Source organism: Delphinapterus leucas, chromosome 10 (genome assembly GCF_059928025.1).
Source record: "Delphinapterus leucas isolate spDelLeu-1000000601 "Yukka" chromosome 10, BTC_Dleu_Yukka2, whole genome shotgun sequence".
NCBI classification, from domain to species: Eukaryota; Metazoa; Chordata; class Mammalia; order Artiodactyla; family Monodontidae; genus Delphinapterus; species Delphinapterus leucas.
Window position 1 is genome coordinate 60815519 of NC_143138.1, and position 18297 is coordinate 60833815.

At 42.2% G+C, this 18297-nt stretch overlaps 1 long non-coding RNA gene across 1 annotated transcript in view; it reads right to left on the bottom strand.

Moving 5' to 3' along the window:
• The window catches only part of LOC149748255 (uncharacterized), a 129061-nt gene extending 127250 nt beyond the window's left edge, over positions 1–1811 (bottom strand). The window contains exon 1 of the long non-coding RNA XR_016394711.1: positions 559–1811. This is a non-coding gene — a long non-coding RNA (uncharacterized LOC149748255). The remainder of the gene's footprint in view (positions 1–558) is intronic.
• Between the last annotated feature and the right edge of the window lie 16486 nt (positions 1812–18297).

The following is an 18297-nucleotide window of genomic DNA, read 5'->3' on the forward strand; positions in this document are numbered from 1 at the left end:
TATTGAGAAAGGCCCCAGTTCCTCTTTGACTTCACTTGGGAATCTCAAATGAGTGAAGAGGCTGAGGGGAGGGGAGGGGAGGGGAGGGGAGGGGATCTAATAGCAGGGCACTTGGCCTTCCTAAAGTAGCGGTGCTGCCACAGCGGAATGGGGCCCAGAGTTGCCAGCTCTTCCAGTTTTCCAAGAGAAGCTGAAAATCCAAACTTGCACGCCAGATTTTTAACTATTGGCAGCTAATTATTTTTAATTGTAAACACCGTGAGCGACATAAAACACACCTGCAGGCCATATTTGATCGTATCTGATTGGTATCTGATTGGTTTCTTTGAAATCAATAGAGGAAGAAACAAATTATTTTATCCTTGAGTCCTGGGTATTGTTCAGATATCAGGAGAGTGTGGAGGTGGTGTCCCCTACACACTGAGAAAATTTATTGGGAAAATAAGAAAAATAAATAAATAAATGTGCCCCCCCCCCCCGCTGTGTTACTTTTCCAAGTATAATTGCATTTTAATAATCTGGGGCTAATTTTGAAGGTAATAATTGTTTGATTCTCACTTTGGGTTTGTGTTGATTATTTTAGAAAATGTGTTGAAGCATATTTAATTTTCCAGTCTTGTACCACTTCAATGAAAATTCGTTATCAACAGAGCCTTCTGAACTGAAAAGGAAGAAATCAAACTGTAGGTAAATAAAGTAAACAGGCATGCTAAATAAATAAATTCTTTGTACATGAGGTATCTGGCCCATACTGATGAAATACAAATAAGGGACTATTTCAGCCTTAGAAATAGAACAAAAAACTATGGAAAGAATAAGTAAATGAGATGATACTATGTCAAGGATCATTTGGGACAGCTATGGTGCAGGAGAGAAAGCATTAGAATCATAAGATCTGGTTTAAGTCCAGACTCTGCCCTTCTGGATAAATTACTTAACTTCTGGGTGATAAGATTATATATTCCTGCCCTGTTGGAGTCATTCCTCTGGCCAGTAAAAAGAGCAGAATCGAGTATATTTACACGTAGGTGAAGCTTCAAGAGCTTGTGAAAGCTTTTCTGTGCTTTTCTGTGCTTTTCTTTCCTTTTGATACAGTGATCAGCAACATTCCAGGTGGTGGATACTCTGTCACCAGAGTTCTATCATGAAAACAATGATGCAGAAGAGGGTCTCAGAGCAACCCACCATGGACTTGAATATGAGCAAGAAATAAACCTTTATTGTCTTAAGCCATTGAAATGGGGGGGCTACTTGTTACTGCAGCACATTGTACCCCATCTCCACCCCAGTCTGTAAACAGAATCCTTATCTTTCAAGGAAATTTTTAAATACCTACCTTAGAGCATAGTGATGCATGTTACCTCACCCAGCAATGAGTACCCTGAATTACTCATTTTTCTAAGTATACCACATACCTCATGTCCTCTACTCCCCATTATATATTTTACATATAATTATATGTTGATATTTTTGTTATATTGTGTTTCCTGAAGACAGGAATCCTGTCTTTTCATCTATAGATCTCAAATAACAACAACAAAAATCAAGCCATTTCAAGTCGGGCTTTTGCACCCAAAGCAAAATACATCATTCAAGGCACCATAAGAAAGACATCCTAAGCTCATCTTCCTGCTACAGAAAGAGACGGCATTTGGTGGGGGCCGGAAAGAGTCCAAACGCTGAACCGCCCAACCGCAGTGCAGAACTGCAGCCCAGCTTGAAGGGCCAGATGCGAAGGGGAGACCAAAATGAAAGCTATCAACAGAATAAAAGAACACACAGGCAGGAAAACAGCAGGAGGGCTGCAGAGAGAGAGAGAGAGAGAGAGAGAGAGAGAGAGAGAGAGGCAGGCACAGGGAAACAGACCAAGAACATGAAATGTGCTATCACTGATTTGCATGTTGGACTGGGCCGATACACACCATTTTTGGAGTAGAAAATGAGAAAGCATGTTTTTTAATGAACAAGAGAAGAGAGTGTGCCGGCAGATTCACAATAACCTGGGAAAGGGGCCAATCTCTTCCAGCCAAAATTAAATCCCCACAAAAAGAGGGGTGGGTATGTGAATAAAGACCCATTTTATTTCTTTATAATTTTATTTTTGGCTGCGTTGGGTGTTCGTTGCTACGCGCAGGCTTTCTCTAGTTGCGGCAAGCAGGGGCTACTCTTTGTTGTGGGGCACAGGCTTCTCACTGCAGTGGCTTCTCTTGTTGTGGAGCACGGGCTCTAGGCGCAGGGGGCGTGGGCTCAGTAGTTGTGGCTTGCGGGCTCTAGAGCATGTGGGCTTCTGTAGTTGAAGTGCACGGGCTTAGTAGTTGTGGCGCACAAGCTTTGTTGCTTCACGGCATGCATGTAGGATCTCCCTGGGCCAGGGATCGAACCCGTGTCCCGTGCATTGACAGGCGGATTCTTAAACACTGCGCCACCAGGGAAGTCCTAAAGACCCATCTTAAACAAAGAGAAGAAAAGGTATTTGGGGTTCAGAGATACCGTGTGTCCTAAGGCAGGCTCGTTGAATCTTTAAGCATAATAAACACACATAAGGAGAATAAATGCTTCTTAACGTATATGGTTCAGCGGCTGGAAGCCCAAGAACAAAAGGCAGAAGGAGTAGAAAACAGGGCATTTTTGCCATCCCAGGTCACTGATGTTGTCACTCATTTATTCCATGTACATTTAGCAAGCCCCAGGCCCCTGGCATTCATGACCCAACTTGGACCACGGGATGATGTCACCCTCCCTACCTCATTCGTTGTGACTTTTCTTCCGCAGCACCTCACTAAGGGTTCATAAATGCTTTCCTTCCACTCTGTACCCCTCTGCCTTGGGCAAACGCCCAACCCCCTGTGTTCCTGACCCAGCCTGAACCACAACCCCCAACATGCCCCCCAAGACAGAGGATCAGAAGTATGTCAGAGCATTTGTGTTGATTTCTTTTAGAAGTGATAATATAGGGTCTTTTAAAACTACTTATCTTTTAGAGTTCCCTACTGAAATATTAATGGAATGATATATTTGGAATTTGCTTCAAAATAATATTGGATAATATTACATAGCAATTTTTAAAAACAAACAAACAAATGGATGAATTTCACAATGTTGAGTCAAGAAACTACACCCCAAAAGAGTATGATTACCTTTAGATGAAGATCAAAAACAGGCAAAACCAACCTTTTGAGAAACAAGTTAGAATAGTGGTTAGAATGCCTTGCAGGGGATGGGAATAAAGACACAGACCTACTAGAGCATGGACTTGAGGATACGGGGAGGGGGAAGGATAAGCTGTGACAAAGTGAGAGAGTGGCATGGACATATATACACTACCAAATGTAAAATAGATAGCTGGTGGGAAGCAGCCGCATAGCACAGGGAGATCAGCTCGGTGCTTTGTGACCACCTAGAGGGGTGGGATAGGGTGGGTGGGAGGGAGGGAGACGCAAGAGGGAAGAGATATGGGAACATATGTATATGTGTAACTGATTCACTTTGTTATAAAGCAGAAATTAACACACCATTGTAAAGCAATTCTACTCCAATAAAGATGTTAAAAAAAAATGCCTTTCAGGGAGTGATGGTGATAGAAATCAGAATAGTACCTACTTCTGGGTGGTGGGTATTGACTGGAAGGGGACAGGAGGGAACTTTCTGGGATGATTGAAATGTTCTACATCTTGTCTTGCTGATGGTACACAGGTGTAGATAATTGTCAAAATTCATCAAGTGCTCAAGATATGTGCTTTTCATTATATACTAATTATATTTCAATAAAAGTAGGTTTTAGTCTCTTGCTATCATAATAGTTATTTTTTAGCTTAAAGAACACTTACTCTAGCCATCGGTTTTCTTCATGACTAACGCTATGGACATTCTCTTTGTACATAAATCTCTGTGCAAGCACACAGGCATTAATTTTCCTTACCACTGAAGAAATGAATGAAAATAACTGTACTGTTATTTAGCTATGAGAATAATTCTCTCCAAGAGCCAGAGAAACTTAGAAAAACCCAGCAGGAGTTTGTCACTAACAAATCACCCAATTAGGGATCTTCATTCTGAATTACCACTTTTTCTTATGAGGTATGTCAATGATCCATACCACACAGGACCAATGAATATAAAATGAATGTTCTCATTTGAGAGGCCAAAAGGCACCATATGCAGTGAGCTAGAGAAAGCCCAAACCCAGCTGTCTAGGTGAAGCCAGGGACCTCTCTGCCCTTCACTGTCAGGCACTGGAGGGCATTAGGGTGGAGGTGACCCACACATACCCCTCACAAGTCTAAGGGTTCTTCATGAAGAAGTGAAGCTGTTCCCCAGGAAAGAACTTGAGCCTTGGAAGCTAAGCACATTTTGAAAATAAACATTCAGTAACTCAACAGAGAGAAGGAGGATCTTCCCAGTCCTAAGAATAATGTTGGATCACCTAGAGGGTCACCTTAGTCAAGGTTAGCCTGGCTCTGAGTAGGAGACTGAAGACCTAGAAGCTCCGGTCTCAGCCTGAATTTATTCCTTCTTCCCCTGGTGTTGTTTATAGTTTTAAAATATATGGCAGTTGGGACTTCTGGTGGCGCAGTGGTTGAGAATCCACTTACTAATGCAGGGGACACAGGTTCGAGCCCTGGTCCAGGAAGATCCCACATGCCGTGGAGCAGCAGAGCCTGTGCTCCACAACTACTGAGCCTGTGCTCTAGAGCCCGTGAGCCACAACTACTGAGCCCACGTGCCACAACTACTGAAGCCCACACGCCTAGAGCCCGTGCTCCGCAACAAGAGAAGGCACCACAGTGAGAAGACTGTGCACCGCAATGAAGAGTAGCCCCTGCTCGCCGCAACTAAAGGAAGCCCACGCGCAGCAACAAAGACCCAACACAGCCAAAAATAAGTAAATAAATAAATAAATTTAGTTTAAAAAAATATCTGGCAGCTTTCACCTGATTGGCGTTTTTGTCAGTCTACTGAATTAATTCAGTCTACTGAAGTTTGCTGGCATTCTGCAGCCATTTCACCTGCTGAGGATAATTCAGTAGAATTATAAAAATTGATTCACATTCTGTCTTGTGCTCCACAGATTATACATAGAGAGAGAGATTAAAGATTAGGGAGACGATTCAGGCAAGAAGGGAACAGCATATTTACATAAACCCAAAATATCTCCCACAAAAGTACATATTAACTACAAAAGGAAAAACAGGAATTTAATGGTGGAAAAATCTGATGGACACCACCTTAACCAAATGATCAACATTCATAGCATCAATAATGAAATCAACCCACAATGTATGCCTCATAAGATACACTGAGAAGGACACAATATCACTTCTGGGATATTCTTGGCCAAAATGCATAATCTGAATCTAGTAGCGAGGAAACGTCATAGAAACCCAAGTTGTATAATGTCAAAGTCATGAAAGACAAAGAAAGGCTGAGGAAGTGTTCCAAATTAAAGGACCCCTGAGAGACATGAAAACTAAATGCAATGTGTGATCCTGGGTTAGAATAAAAATAGCTATAAACAACATTAATGGGATAATTGGTGATACTGGAATGTAGACCATAAATTGGAAAATAGTATTGGATCAATGTTAAATTTCTTGAATTTGACAACTATGTTGAGGTTACATAAGAAAATATTCTTGCTCTTGGATATTCCCATGGAAGTGTTTAAGGGCCAGGAGGCCTTCAATTTACTCACAAATGGTTCAGAAAAAAAAAGTGTGTGTACACATGTATGTATATACACACACATACACACACACACACACAAATACATATGGAGAGAGAGGATGATAAACCAAATATGGAAACTGTTAATACAAAATTGGTGAATCTGTGTGAATCTTTTTTCAAATGGGGTAAAAATGAGGGTGGAGATCTGAACAAGGCTCATCCCCTCTCTGGATCACTCTCATACCAGAAAAAGTCAGAAGAATTCTCAGTTGATCCCAATAGCAACAAATTGAACTGATTTTTGGGTCTATGTGTGTCCAGTTAGAGGACCTAAAATGACTCAGATCACCTTTGTTTTTTTCCCTTTGTTTCCATGGTTAATGTCCTCTCTCACATAACAGTACCACTTTTTTCTTAGAAATGTCACATGCTTAAAATCTAGGCACAAGTAAAATAAAGTTGTAAACAATGCCAAATTTTGCTCCCTTCCTCATCAATAAGGACAGATTAAATGTGCTCCTTCTCATGTTGTTCATTTCCCTTTTGCTTATAACAAGCACTCATCTACTAATATACATTTGCTTTTTTTTTGGCTGCGTTGGGTCTTCATTGCTGCACACAGGATCTCTAGTTGCGGTGAGCAGAGGCTACTCTTCATTGCGGTGTGCAGGCATCTCATTGCTGTGGCTTCTCTTGGTGCAGAGCACAGGCTGTGGGCGCGCGGGCTTCAGTAGCTGTGGTGCACGGGCTTAGTTCTTCTGCAGCATGTGGGATCTTCCTGGACCAGGGCTCTCAAACCCATGTCCCCTGCATTGGCAGGCGGATTCTTAATGACTGAGCCACCAGGGAAGTCCCTGCTTAATGTTTTAAGATAATCTTTTCTGCATGTCCTTATAGTAATCCTATCATTGTGGAAGCAGTTTGTTCAATATGTAAACAAACTAGGATCTGTAGATATTATTTGTATTTTAATACGTAGTGAGGGCTGTTTTACAATTTATAGCTCATGGATCTCTATATATTTACTGCTTGGTCTTCTGGTGACATTAAGTTACAGCTTGAACTAGGATAAGGGTAATAACTACTTACACAAAGATGCTTTAGTAATTTATTTCTTCATAAAGCACTTATAGAGGGACTTCCCTGGTGGTGCAGTGGTTAAGAATCCGCCTGCCAATGCAGGGGACACGGGTTCGATCACTGGTCCAGGAAGATCCCACATGCTGCGGAGCAACTAAGCCCATGCGCCACAACTACTAAGCCTGCACTCTAGAGCCCGTGAGCCACAACTACTGAGCCCTCATGCCACAACTACTGAAGCCCGTGCGCCTAGAGCCCGTGCTGTGCAACAAGGGAAGCCACCGCAATGAGAAGCCCGCACACCGCAATGAAGAGTAGCCCCCACTCACCACAACTAGAGAAAGTCCGCGTGCAGCAATGAAGACCCAACGCAGCCAAAAATAAATTAATTAATTACTTTTAAAAAATCCTTTATCTAAAAAAAAAAAAGCACCTATTGAAAGCCTTCAACATGTCAAGCACTCTGTCAGATATGTGGAATGAGATAGCTGTATGAGTTAGACATGTCAGCCAATCATGGATTATTTACTTTTCTTATACTAAAAACAAAACAAAACAAAACAAAAAACCACCACAATGGCTGCAAGTTCAAATGAGAAACAACAATTGATGCCTCCTGATCACCATCTTTCAGCACCAGGTTCACAGAGATCTACTTATCATTCAGTTTGGGTTTCCATGTGAAGAGTGAGTTGGAAAGCCAGAAAAAAGTCCAACAGCCCCACAGCCAAGAACTAGACTAAATATATCAAATCCCAGCCTTGGACAATTCATGGTCAAGCTAACACAGTAGCTCCCAGCTCTCAGTTTCTAAATAATCTTCCCCAAACCAGGGCTCCTTGGAGAAATGGTTGATTTCAGGGCTGGGGATGGGAATTATCAGCCAGAAAACACAAAAATGATCAAAGACTAATTAGGACATGGCCAGAGGACACAAAAGCCAGATTGAAAGGGCTCCCAGTGGCCAAATGTGGGATAATTTAAGAATAATAAGAGGAAGAGCTATAATTGATTATAATACATTGAATGATAATTTTGTAAAAAAGCATGAGTTCACAGTGATACTTAGAGTAAAAGGGGATAAAAAGATCTCTTTTTTTTGGCCACACTGTGTGGCTTGCAGGATCTTAGTTCCCCTACCAAGGAATGAACCTCGGCCATGGCAGTGAAAGCGTGGAGTCCTAAGTACTGGACTGCCAGGGAATTCCCTAAAAAGATTTTCTTAACAGAGGAATACTGGCTAATAAACATAGAAGAAATGATAGAACTGGAAAAGTACTCTCTTGAAATCCCCAGTGACCAATTCAGGAAAAAAATCATTAATGGATTCTAAAACGATTATACAAAAGGTTATTGGGGAATAAGAAATTAGCACGATGCTGAAGTAGCATGCCATAAATTATATAGTGATTTCAACAAGAAAGGTACTTTTACAATGGAAAGATCTAGTGGTCACCACCTTAATCAAATGGTCAAACTTAGGGTCATTAATAGTAGGGAGTCTTGGCATTTAGTGCCTCCTGAAATGCAGTATGAAGGACACAACATCACCATCACAAGTTTTTGCCAGAAATGTTTGCCAGAACCTAATCAAACCTCTAGACAAACTTCCGGGATACAGGAAACAGAGAAGAGAGGAACAAGTCAATCCCCAGAGGAAGTAACCATACAAATCAAGGCTGGGGGACATTTTACAAGACAATGTTTTTTAAAATTAACTACCCTTGTATTAGCACAAAACAAACCAACCCAGCAGCCCCAGGGCCCAAGAATAAGTTAAGACACAGACAGGCAAGGAGTGATTTTCCCAGGCCCAGGTATGGCGCCCCAGGCCTGCGTGGCACAAACTTCCTGAGCAAACTCCCAAGGGGACTGGGAGTTCGAGGATACTGGAGGGGCTTTTCCTTTGAGATGAGGGAAATGGAGCAAGGTGTGGGTCCAAAAAGGGCCCGCTGTGAACATGAGGACACTGGATCCTGTCTGGCGGCCTTGCCCGGCCATCCCGCCAGTGGCTTACCTCCACAAGTAGGGCCCTTGATGGCACAGTAGATGAAGCTCACATTAGATTCCTGGGACCAACAACAGGAATCCAGGCAGGAAGAAGGTGGTGCTGGAGACACCTGGAGATGGGCCGCCTCCAGGCCCACAGCAGTCAGGATCAGCACTCTTACTTGTGATCTCACAAGGAGTAGAAAATAAACCTGCCCTGGACCTGCTTAAAGCAGACACGGAATAAATGGAAGCTGTTCCTCTCCTGCTCCCCAGCCCCAAGAGCAGGAGCAGGAAGGAGGCCAGCACCACCTGGGGGCTCTCCTGCATCAAAGAGTGTTGAGGTTTCTCTCTAAGAAACAGCTAGCGTTTTAGGTTCGGGTCAGTTGATGTTCCCTGGAGGTCTCTGCCAGCTTGTTTCTCAATGTCTCCATAACAGACCTAGGCTTGGGGGTAGGTAGAAAAATCAAGTAGAATGAGCATGTCATCTTTCTGGGGGGATATATGTTGTAAAGAACAGGGTAAATCAGTCAAGGACAAGGCGGAAAACATGATGCAAAGGCTCATCCAATGAGTTATCAGAGCTTACTGCGGCATCTTGTGGATGTGAGAGGGTGATTAAGAAAGTGGCTTGTGATTTGCGGTTTTTTTTAGTTTTGTTGTTCTGCTGCTGTCAATCATCAAGAAGTGATGATAATTGTTTTTCCTCTCCCAGGAGAGTAGCCAGGTATCTCACAAACTAAAATCTGGATTTTTCTCTCCTTATGGGTGCAGTTAATAAGTGTTTTTCTTAAAAAAAAAAAAAAAAAAAAAGGAAAGAAAAAAAGAACTGCAAATCGGGAGTTTAGCATGAAAACAATATCTAAAAAATAGGCATTTGCTGTTAAAAGCATAAATTTGTTAAGGGCATTAACTAGACTGGGGAGAGGATGCAATGCAGGCTTTGTGCTTTTCTGGTTGGAAGGGAAATCTAGAATGAAGATAATTGTTCCCCCAGGATTGGAAAGAGAAATGGTAGGCATGGGGAAATGAGTCGTGCATATTCAGAGGGTCTGAGGTGGCAGGACTGCAGGTGAGTTTGTCCACTGGTCCTTGGGAGGACTGAGCCGTAAGCCCTGCAGTGTGGCAATCTCTGGGGATGGCACAAGGTAATGTGTTTACGAAGTCCTCTGGGTCTTTTTTTTTTTTTTTTGCGGTACGTGGGCCTCTCACTGTTGTGGCCTCTCCCGTTGCGGAGCATAGGCTCCAGACGCGCAGGCTCAGCGGCCATGGCTCACGGGCCTAGCCACTCCGTGGCATGTGGGATCTTCCCGGACCGGGGCACGAACCCGTGTCCCCTGCATCGTCAGGCGGACTCTCAACCACTGCGCCACCAGGGAAGCCTCCTCTGGATCATTTTTAACACGTTCAAGTTTGAGAAGAACTGGTCTATAGTATAATTCCATTGGGGGTTTAAAAAACTGTGAGCAAGTACGTGTATACACACTCATACATACGTACGTATATTAAAAAATCATCAGCTAGAATTACAGCACATTGTCACGCCCTGGCTGGTAAAAAAAAAAAAAAAAAAAGGGGGTATGGGCCCAGCATGATCAACTTGTACCAAGCAGCGTTTACTCCTTGGAGATGCCCCCTGCTACATGTGGCCAGTGGAAGTAGGGAATGCTGAACAAAATCTGGGTAGAAGGAAGAAAGGGATTGGCTGTTTTGTAGGCACCCAACAGTAGCTGCCACATATGTTTATACTGCTCTTCACAGAGTTATTAATTTTAGATAGAATCTATTGAGTTCTATCTGGTTGTGTTCATTGAGGATGTAATTTTTTACATCTCATTATACTCCCTCATTCTCCCAATATAATTATAACACAAATTTGGGTTATAAAAAACTGTAGTATTTATTTATCATGACTGTAAATATTGTTACTTGATAAGCCAAGGTGTGTTTTATGATTTATGACTACATTTTCTTACTCAACTTTTTGCTTTTCCTGTACTTCACAGTTGCCTGGATTTTTTTTTCTTTTGTAATTTGCTTTGTTTTGTATTACGCCTTATTATTTTTTTCCAAATTCTCTCACAGATCTGTGAAACAATATTTTTTCTGAACACTCAAACACTTCAAGTAATCTATTAGCTCCTTTTTTTTTTTCCTGGCCATGCCATGCCTCATGTGGCATCTTAGTTCCCGGAGCACGGAATGAACCCGTGCCCCCTGCAGTGGAAGCACAGAGTCTTAGCCACTAGACTGCCAGGGAAGTCCCTATCAGTTCCTTTTTTGTTTGTTTGTTGTTTGTTTGTTTTTCACCTCTCTCTCCCACAATGCTTTATCCTTCTATTCCAGTCTGGACTGGTTACTGTTGCCTTCTTGGGGCTTCCTTTCTCCTTCTCCTGTGCTGGATTTCCAATTTCCTAGATCTTCTGTACTTTTTCTACATTACTTTCTCATTTTTCTGAAGCACACATATTCTTGTAACATGATGGTTAAATTATTTAGTCCTTGAATATCCAAAAATACATTTATATTACTTTTTTTATATTTCAAATTTATAGAATGGTTGTAAGAATAAGAATAGTACATGAAACCTGTTACCTTTTACCTACATTCACCTATTAACATTTTGCTCCATTTTCTTTAGTATTTGCTTTTTCTTTCTCTCCCTCCTTCTCTCTCTCTCTCTCTCTCTCTCTCTCTCTCGTGGGTGGGTGGGTGGATGGATGGATGGACAGAGATAGACAGATGATCATTTTTTTCTGAAATATTTAAGAGTAATTTGCATACATTGTGGCCCTTTATCCATAAATACTTCAGTGGGTATACTTCCTCAGAATATTCTCTTACATAATAACAATACAGTTATCTTTAGTAAATTTAAAATTTTTTAAATTTACTTATTTATTTATTTATTTATTTTTGGCTGCGTTGGGTCTTTGTTACTGTGCACAGGCTTTCTCTAGTTGCGGCGAGCGGGGGCTACTCTTCGTTGCGGTGTTGCTGAAAAACGGGATAGACTAATAACCCACAGAGACGAAGAGAGAATTAGCGTACGTGATTGCACACGGCATAACTGTCTCCTGCATCTCTGGGACAACAGCACAGAGGTCAACTTTTTCAAATGTGAAAAGCAGTGCCATTTACTATTTATAGATTAGCTCTGGAAAAATAATAAAACAGCAAAATAGAACAAAAGGTATAATAGGGGCAGGGTGGGCACATGGCTGTTAGTGCAGGGCCGTTAGCGAGCATCCGTTAGCGGTCCCGCTCGGCCATTGGTTGGCATCGCAGGGGCCCCCTCCCCCTCCTCTGTGTACAAGGAGCCCGAATTCTGACTGAAGGAAGATGGTTCTTTGTCACACTAGTCTGCCATCTTCCCGGTCTGCTACCTTCCCCATTACAGCCATTATTCCTTGCATCAACAACTCGTCTCCCGATTTATTGGCCTGTTGTGCAGCAAGCTGGACGAGCTTGGACTCGGTATCAAAGGAACCCTTAATTTATGAGAAATGTTCTATTTCTTTTATTTAAAAAAACTGTAGACATCAGCTAAAAAATAATAAATCATGACTGTGTCAACCATGTATGTACTAGGTGTTCATCAAAGTATTTAAAGCGATTCAAAATGGAAATATCCTAAATGTTCATTAATAAGAGACTGGTTCCATGAAGAAATCCATGCAGTGCAATATTATGTAGCTATTAAACATGACATTATAGATCATTTGTCGACTAGGACATGTGCATGGTATTCTGCTAACTGAAAAAAGGAGTCTATGATACAATATGCATATTACAGAATGCACATTCATTGTGTGTGTGTGTGTTTGTGTGTTCACCAAAGTATTAAAAGTGGTGAAATTCAGGCCTAGATACTCTTCTAGGCTAGATTTTTGCTCAAAACATGTATTTCTAATTAGAAAAAAAACTTAAAAAAATTTAAAAGCCATTTTATATGATCAAGAGATTAAAAGTGGAAATAATGTAGACACCTCTTCTCAACCGCTTATAAAATAATCAGACGTCTTGTTTATGGGAAATGAGAGAGCTGAGAAGGTACAAGAAAACTGCCCTGTCCCAGCACAGCAGTGGCTATAAAGAGAACCTCCTTCTCAGGAACGGACACAATTTGGCTTCACATTTCTGCTACCTATACATTTGAGACTCAATATTTGCACTTTTGCAATCTAATGGACATCACTCCTTCCATAATTAACCAATTTGCTACTAGTCACTGAAGAACAAATTGCAACTAAGCTGCCAAGACTGCCTGCAAAACAACAGCAAGAAAAAAATAATCTATCCCATGTAAGTAATTACTTGATACACTGAAAACTCCTGCTATACTTGAGACTGTTTTTCTTAGAAAGTTAAAATCAGAGCTGAAAGGGGGCATCGAAATGCTTCAGTTCTGTCTCTAGCCACTGTGTCCCTTAAGCAAGATCATTTACCATCTCTGGAGTTTCTTTTTATACAAACCTGAGATAGAAAATCTAACTTGGGGACTTCCCTGGTGGTGCAGTGGTTCAGAATCCGCCTGCCAATGCAGGGGACATGGGTTCGATCCCTGGTCCAGGAAGATCCCACATGCCGTGGAGCAACTAAGCCCGTGCGTCACAACTACCGAAGTCCGTGTGCATAGAGCCCGTGCTCTGCAACAAGCCACCGCAATGAGAAGCCTGCGCACCACAATGAAGAGTGGCAACTAGAGAAACACGCGCACAGCAACAAAGACCCAACACGGCCAAAAATAAATAAATTTTACAAAAAGAAAATCTAACTTGCAGTGCATTGTGCTTTAATATTGCATGGTAAACAGCATGGGGAAAGTATATATTTTTATCATTAGTAAAATCCAAGGTGTCCTTGAGTAGGTGGCAAAGGTGTAAATTGAAAATTCTGACCAACCGAAATTTCCTATAACACCACACATCTACTGTAACTAGTAGGTAGATTGGTAGAAATGAAATAACATTCATTATTGATTCATTTATGAGAAATATATGAGCCAGCCTTATAATTGGGCTTCATGTAATAAAAGTTTCAAAATGTTTTCTTTAAGCAATATATTCGTTTCTATATTATCTAGCTTTTAAAACAATGTACTGAGGTTACAGCAAATCACATAATTTCTTTCTGGACAGCCATAAAATATTTGTACTCATCTACTTATACGGGTGTTAAGAGAACACATTTTGTAAAGTACTTTGAGAATCATTAATTCAAGATATTTTAGAAACAAAATATCTACTATTGTTTTCAGCAAAGAGATAGGGCAAAGGCAGGGGTGCTGGACCACTGGGGGGCAGCATTTGGGACTGAGTTCCTGGAATCTGGGACAGAATGAGAGAAGCAGTACGAGGAGAATAAAGGAGGAAGGAGGGGAGAGGAATAGAAGTATATTTTCTCAGCCTGTGCCACTGATGCTTGATCACACTTCACTTTATTTCTCTATAATTCTGTATTTTGTATAAATGTGTATAATTTTGCATAAAATGTGTATATTTCTAAACAGTAATTCATATAAATCATATTACAGTGTATGTTAGGTTCTGGAGGATTTTGCTTTGTTTTTGTTTTGTTGTTTTGAAGATCAATATATTTAATATCTGGTAGCACAAAATCTCCCACCTTCTTCAAAATTGTCTTAGCTACTGCCCTTTACTCTTCTGTATAAATTTTAGAATCAATTTGTAAGGTTGCATGTGTGTGCGCACACGCACGCACACACACACACACACACACACAAACCCCCTAGTAATTTTGACTGGAACTTATTTTTTTTTGCGATACCAGGGCCTCTCACTGTTGTAGCCTCTCCCGTTGCGGAGCACAGCCTCCGGACGCGCAGGCCCAGCGGCCATGGCTCACGGGCCCAGCCGCTCTGCAGCATGTGGGATCTTCCTGGACCGAGGCACGAACCCGTGTCCCCTGCATAGGCAGGCGGACTCTCAACCACTGCGCCACCAGGGAAGCCTGGAACTGCTTTTAACGTATAAATTCACTTGGCAAAAATTGTAATCTTGATATTGACCTTCTCTACCCATGAATATAGTGCATTCTTCAGAGATTTCGGTCCTTTTCTATGCCTGTGATGACTATCTGCTATTTTATAGCTGCCCAAAATATTTTGAAAATCCTTTCCCCATTTTAGGACTTCTCCACATTATAAATCTCACTTTCCCAGGTAGAATCCAAAAACTATTTCCCAGAAGCCCTTGCTACTTAGATGTACACATACAACCAATTTCCACTGAGCAGGTACAGCTTCTCAGAAGATGGAAATAAAGGTCATGACACCATACAGTCAGTATCCTACCAAAATGGTTGTGGGTGTACTTGCTTTTTCTCAGAATATGTAGCAAACCTCCTGGAGGTCTAGCCCCTCTCTTCAGTGGGGTGGGGTGGCAGTCTAGTAGCAGGCACCAGCAGCTGCTGGGTTTCCACTGGAGCCTCTTGGTACTGACCCTGGTCATTTTTCTTGGCATCTATGTGGCATCCCAGCTTGTTTCCTTTTCGGAAATTCTGTAAGCTACCTAGTGGTAGGCAGGAAATCCCTTTCTGCTTAAACGTGTTAAAATGGATTTTGGGGAATTCCCTGGTGGTCCAGTGGATAGGACTCCGTGCTTTCACTGCTATGCGGCTGAGTTCAATCCCTGGTCAGGGAAACTAAGATCCCACAAACCACATGGTAAGGCCAAAAAAAAAAAAGAAAAAGATTAATGTTGAACAGAGTGACAGCAGGCCACAAGCTAACATCTTCAAGGAACGAGGGCATGTGACCCAGAGGTTCCAGCCTAATGACATAAGATTCAAAGGTGGAGGTTTTGGCGAAAAGGGAGAGGTGGAGAATGGCCTGAACCTGGCACAGAGAAAGAGGAGGACCCAAGCTATGTGACATTAGGAATGTGGAAGAAATATAACCACCATTTCAGAGGGTGCCTGGGAAGAAACAGCACCCTCAAGGGATGAGGTTTTGATTACAGCGAGAAGGTAAAGGCAATGTTCAGGGATGCTGAGCACGAAGGGACTTTCACTACCAATGGGCCCGCCAGCTTCAGAGAGTGGAGTGAAGTTTTCAGGAGTTGGAGAAAGGTAACACACGAAGACAAAAAGGGGAACTGCAGAGATGTAGATGATTACATTTCCAAGAGGTGGAGGTTACCCTTGGGTTCCGGGTTCCTTGTGGCGACTGAGATAAACACATAGTACGTGCTGAGAATGTTCTGACAGTCTCAGGGCTGCTAACAATGGGAAGGCTGAGACTGCAGGATGGTGGTGGGGTCTGGACCCCTAGTGAGGGAGGCTCTTACTTCATTCCTGCTGCCTGAGGCCTGACGACAGGGTAGTCTTACTCCAATACTTGGGGCCTCCTCTTAATACGGGCTGATGAAGGCACAAAGCCCTAGACTTCGGTTCTGGGAAATCTCCTTGAAGTACTGACATTTCTTTTATGACTTCCTCCTCTCCCATGTCTCTATTCCTCTCTTTACTGCCTACTTAACTATTAGGTCACCTATCCTGGACCTCTTTTTACCACTTTCACCTCTTCTTGTTATACTTTCTGGGTGATTCCCTTGACTTTATTTTCCAATGCTGACACTGAGTGTCTCATTTCTGATATCAACTTTGTTTTCAAGAGTTCTTTTTTGTTCTCTGAATTTTCCTTTTTTTCAGCAATCTATTGTCTCAGGGTTAGTTGCAAACATCTTCTGTAACCTTACGATGCTAAATTTTCTTCTTACTGCATAGTCTGTTTCAATAGCGCTTTTTTCCCCCATTTCAGCCTTTTTCACATCCTTGGCTTTTTTTTTTTTATTTAAAAATGGAGCATCAAAAAGCTGGTGAGAAGTTCTGCGTGCACAGTTGGCACTTCTGTGTGGAGCTATTTTACTGAGGAATCACTGGTCTCTTCACCTGACTTGATCAGATCTCCCAAAGAAAGTTCTGATTTCCAGCCTAGAAGGTGCACAAGTCTATTAGCAGGTTCTGGATAGAACCAGGAGTAGGTGAGGGGGTGACAGAGAAGGACCTAACATTCAGTGTGGTTCCCCAACATTCAAAATTCCTGCTACACTGCTCCAGAGAAGAGAGAGGTGGGGAAGTGACCAGGAATCTAAGTTCTTCTTAAAGACTTTTAGCCAATTTTCCTGTTCTTCACCCCACCAGCATCCCCTTCTTCCAGAGGTTTCTGAATCTTCAGTTCCTAAGCCTTTCTGGGAATTCTGCCACATGGGGGTGCTGCTCAGCTTCCTGCAATGTGGCTTAGGATTTACCTTTCTCAGCTCTGCTAAAAGTCACAACCCTTTCACCTGATTTTGAGCTTCCAAAATGTTGTCATCAGCTTATTTTCATTGTTCTTCTGAGTTTATGCTTTTTAATTTTTAAACTCTTTACTATCTTAGTGGAGGTTCAGGAGGGTGTAAATGCTAACATGTTCAACTGCCATCTTTGCCAAACCCTGGGGACTTCCCTGGTGGTCCAGTGGGAAAGAATCCGCCTTACAATGCAGGGGATGCAGGTTCAATCCCTGGTCAGGGAACTAAGATCCCACATGCCGTGGGGCAACTAAGCCCGTGCGCCACAACTATTGAGCTCGTGCGCCTCAACTAGAGAGCCTGTGTGCTGCAAACTACAGAGCCCACGCGCTCTGGACCCTGCGCACCACAACTACAGAGCTCACGCGCCCTGGAGCCTGCACACCGCAACTAGAGAAGAGAAAACCCACATGCCACAACTAGAGAGAAGCCCGTGCCACAACGAAAGATCCCGCCTGCCTCAATGAAGATCCTGTATGCCACAACTAAGACCCAATGCAGCCAAAAATAAATTAAGTAAGTAAATAAATAAATAAACAAACACCAAACTCTGCTGCGTATCTTATTTCTAAGTTTATTGGGAAGGGGGCTGGTGGTCTGTTTGCTTGGTTTTTAGTTTTTGGTTAATTTTTTTTGTTTCCCACCACCATCCCGCCGCCCACCCCAACCTTCTGAATTGCAAGCCTTCAAACTCATTTTCTAAAGAATGCATCCAAGACTGTAAACATTGCTCCAAGTACCACCTTTCGCCACATCCCCTAGACCCTGCTATGATCTATTCTTACTGTTGTTCAGTTCTAAATCATCTGCAGCTTTCACTTTGCGCTCTCTTTAACCCAAGAGCTAGTTTGAAGTGTACTAACTTTATATAAGAAAAAAACTTTCCTCATTCTTTCATCCAACATGCAAATAAACCACAAAAACAGCAAAAGGTAACCAATGTCAACCCCACGAACCTTCTGGCAGTGGAGACCTCAAGAACTCTTCATAAGCTACATCAGTTCTCTTTGCCCCTTTTTTTCCCTACAGAACAAATTTCACTTACTTTTCTCTTTTCTTCTAAAACTCTTACCACCTAAACTACTTTTAGCGGTTTCTCTCCTGAAGATCACTGTGAAATAGGGCAAGCCCTTTATCAAGGTACACCCCCCCCCCAGGCATTTGCTGCTCAAGGTACCTCTCTCAAAGTGTGGTCCACACTAAAGGTCTGGGCATCACCATGGATATCCAAAATCAGAATCTCTGA